The sequence below is a fragment of the Triticum dicoccoides genome, chromosome 6B (genome assembly GCF_002162155.2).
Source record: "Triticum dicoccoides isolate Atlit2015 ecotype Zavitan chromosome 6B, WEW_v2.0, whole genome shotgun sequence".
Classification (NCBI taxonomy): domain Eukaryota; kingdom Viridiplantae; phylum Streptophyta; class Magnoliopsida; order Poales; family Poaceae; genus Triticum; species Triticum dicoccoides.
Window position 1 is genome coordinate 105,593,891 of NC_041391.1, and position 3,893 is coordinate 105,597,783.

General features: G+C 41.3%; 1 pseudogene; it reads left to right on the forward strand.

Annotated features, from left to right (window-relative positions):
- Positions 1–3,763, forward strand: part of LOC119323353 — a 4,308-nt pseudogene extending 545 nt beyond the window's left edge.
- The last annotated feature ends 130 nt before the right edge of the window (positions 3,764–3,893 follow it).

The following is a 3,893-nucleotide window of genomic DNA, read 5'->3' on the forward strand; positions in this document are numbered from 1 at the left end:
CTCCTCCCCCGCGTTCCCGATCCGCCTCCCCCTTCCGAGATCTCATCTGCCTCCCCCTTCCGAGATCTCATCCGCCGAACAGTTGCCGGAACGTCCCTGCGGCGTTCTCAGCCTGCTGAATGCTGATGATCTCTCGCCGTGCTCTTGGCCCCAGTACTGAACGCGAGACCGCTTTCTTTCGATGCATGCAGAGTGGACGCTCTACGAGCAGGTGGCGGTGGCCGCCATGGACTGCCAGCGTCTTGATGTCGCAAAGGTGAGGTGCTCTGGTTACGCAGTCACTGTACTTTTATGACCATCTCTGGTCCGGTTCTATTCTCTGACCCGATGCAATTTGACTTTTGTCCGCTGAGGACGAAAAATTCAGTTTATCTTGGGTATGGCTACCATTATCTATTGATCAAATCGCCTCGTTTCATGGTTCTGCAGGATTGTATTGGAGTCCTCTCCAGGCAGTTTCCTGGCAGCGCTCGTGTTGGTAAGTCTGTTTGGCCCATGCAAAGGCAGTTTGCAGATCTCGTTACACTTAGGAAACTTTATTATGAGCAAAATCATCCAAAAGGGGTTGGTGACAAGCAAGAAACATGTGGTGGAGCCAAGCTAATCCTTTCCAAAATGGGTTTAATGTTTTTCAAATGGGGAAAGGGTTTGTTCAAAAGATTGGACTAAAGTCTGACATGAAACTTCAAAATTGTTATGCCAGTTCCGTAAATCTATGCAAGGCTGTGATTTTTTTTAAGACAGCTCACGTTGTCAATAGTCTGAGAAGTGAACTATAATGCGAACGGCGAAGACTATTACTTAAAAATAAATGAAATATGCATAATTGCTCACCATATAATGATATCAAATATTATTGGCTTGCTGAGTTGATTTCTCTGAACAAATATACCTGCACAGTACTTTAGTATATCAAGCCAAATGATGTTGTGGTACACGCCCTTGGAATATACATAGATGTTGATCTTAGGTATTCTACAGGACAGGGATTGTCTGGTCTAAAGTAGGAGAGCAAGGTGTTGCTTGAGGGTGAAGGTGTAATACATGGACATTTTTGTTAACTAAGAACCAGTTATGGGTTACCTAAATCCTGGTGTACACAAAAGCGATGTAAACACCTAAGTTTGGAACACATTTTTTTTTATTCAAGTATGCCAGAATTGATATCTGTGGAGTCATATAATGCTGGTTATTATGCTCATCCTTCTGTAAATTCTGAACACACTTGCTCTAAAATGCAGGCCGGCTAGAAGCCCTGCTGTTTGAGGCAAAGGGTGATTGGGCTGAAGCTGAAAGAGCTTATGCACTTATCCTGGAAACCAACCCATTTGACCAGGTAAAAAATTGATGTGCAGGAGGAATTTGATTTTCTTTGCTTTCTAGAACCATTCAAATGCTAAGGATGATACCTTTGTGTACCTTAATACGGTGTCATTTTACACAACAAATATCCTCCTTGTTTGGTTGTCAGATTGTCCACAAGAGAAAAATTGCTATTGCAAAAGCACAAGGTGACATGTCTTTAGCAGTTGATTATCTGAACAAGTATTTGGAATTGTAAGTATGCATCCACTTCTTTTATGGACCTGTTACCGCCTCCTATATTTTTCTTATTAGAACATATTAACCCTTTCCCTGTGTTAGATTCATGGCGGATCATGATGCATGGAGAGAGCTTGCTGAAATTTATGTTTCCTTACAAATGTGAGATGTTCAATCTTGATTGATTCAACGTAATATGGTCAGATGTGAAAATACCAACTTATCTGACGATTTTTTTGCCAGGTACAAACAAGCCGCCTTTTGTTACGAGGAACTAATATTGGCTCAACCAACCATTCCACTTTATCATCTAGCTTATGCTGAGGTAAGTGGACCAAACACAGCCTTTCGTCCAAATAAATAGAAAAGTTAGAATTATCTGTTATGAATTTTGTCATTATTCTGTTGATGATTTACTGATGGTCACTTTCTTCCAATGGTAAATGATGAATGGTCGAATACCACATGAGACAACAATAACTATCAAAGATCCAATTAAAATGAAGCACGCCAATTCAACATTGAAGTTAACAAAAACGTTACAAAATAATTAAAATGAGCAAGGTTTATGAGTCGACGAGTCGTTCCGAGGTTGAGACTGATAGACTAAGCGTAACTAATCGACACTGAAGTTGCGCCTCGTAGACTAGTTGACACTGAAGTGTAGTCGGCCATGGAGTTGGGATTCATAGACTAGTCCATAGACTAGTCTTGACTAGTCCTTGGACTCATAATCCATGATAATGGGACATAAGATTAAAATAGCAAGTGTATTAAGTTTTATATCTTGTGTTTCTCAAGATAATGGTCCATGGAGAGATGAATTGAAATGAAAAAAATGACAAACATCTTTATAAAACCTCTCAGGCATAGATGCATAATCGATGAAGTATTTTAACACAGACTTATAGGCTATCATAATATGCAATGAATCAACATGATTTGATGATTGGATCAACTGTGTATATTTTGTACCAATTGAGGTTCCACATCTAGTTGTGATCAGCCATGAAAATCGATTTTAGTAATTTAAAGATAAAGACTGGCTTTCATTGAAGCTGTCATCTTAAAGGAGTTTTGTTGGGTATTTATTCAAGTTTGCAGTTTTTTTTTCTGTTTATTTTAGAAGTCATGTTGTACTAAGCGGACGGGGCATGGCATAGGCTGATACGCGTGATACGTAGCTTTAGGGTGGGAAACTGTAGGAGCTTATTCTTCTGGGGTCTGCAAGAAACGGAAGTTGTATGGTTTGTCTTACTGATTTTGTGTGGTAGGTGGGAGATGGCATGCTGAGCCCAGAAGTAGAGTTTATTTGACGTGCATATATGGCAATACGATGATCAGTGCTATTTATTTGTTTAATAATCCTTCTGGCGGGATGCAAAATCGCCCAACGTTTCTGATTCATATAAATGACTAAGTCAAGCCACTGCCATGTCCTGATTCTGCCGTAGGCGCAGTTGGTTTCATGCAATGCGAGTGCACGGCTTATCCTTGCTGAGTGTCGCTTCTTCTTTTATGTTGAAGGTTTTGTACACACTGGGTGGTTTGGAAAACCTTCAAACCGCTAAAAAGTACTACGCGTCGACGATCCAGTTGACTGGGGGCAAGAACACGAGAGCTCTCTTTGGCGTGTGCCTGGTAAGACGGACGGACATCTCAGAAGGGCCGCATTTGCCTTTATATTTTATTTATTTATTCACAGTAGTGATCCTTGATGCATATACATCCTTGATCCCCACAGTGCAGCGCAGCGATCAGCCAGCTGACCAAAGGGAGGAACAAGGAGGAGGAGAGCTCGGAGCTGCAGAGCCTGGCCGCAGAGGCACTGATGAAGGATTACAAGCGGCGCGCGCCGTCCATGGAGGCGCTTGTCGCGGGCATGCTGAAGAACATGAAGCTCTCCTGATCTAACCCTTGTTTGCTCACAAGGGCTTTAGCTTTAGCTAGCTGAGCGAGCGAGCACTAGTGCCTCACGCGTGCGGTGGGCTCTGCTTTGGAGACGGCAGATCCTTCCAGCAGCATTGTAAAACTTTATTTACGAAAGATCCTTCCTTGTTTCCATATATGTCGTTTTTGGATTTGTTTTTGTTGCCATAGTAGAGCAATAAGGAAAACAACACTGTACCATTGTAGTTTTGAATATAGACGAAAGTTTTTGATCTGTAATAGATGAGTACGTTAAATCTCTAAATGGATCACTTTTTCTTCTTTAGATAGACGTTCAAGCCGTTCATGTATACACCTCTGTTCCTAAATACTAGTTTTGATCCACTTTATCTATTTTTTTCATGTGCCTAAATACTACTAGTACATCTGTTTCTAAATGTAAGACGTGTTGACAGTTTAAT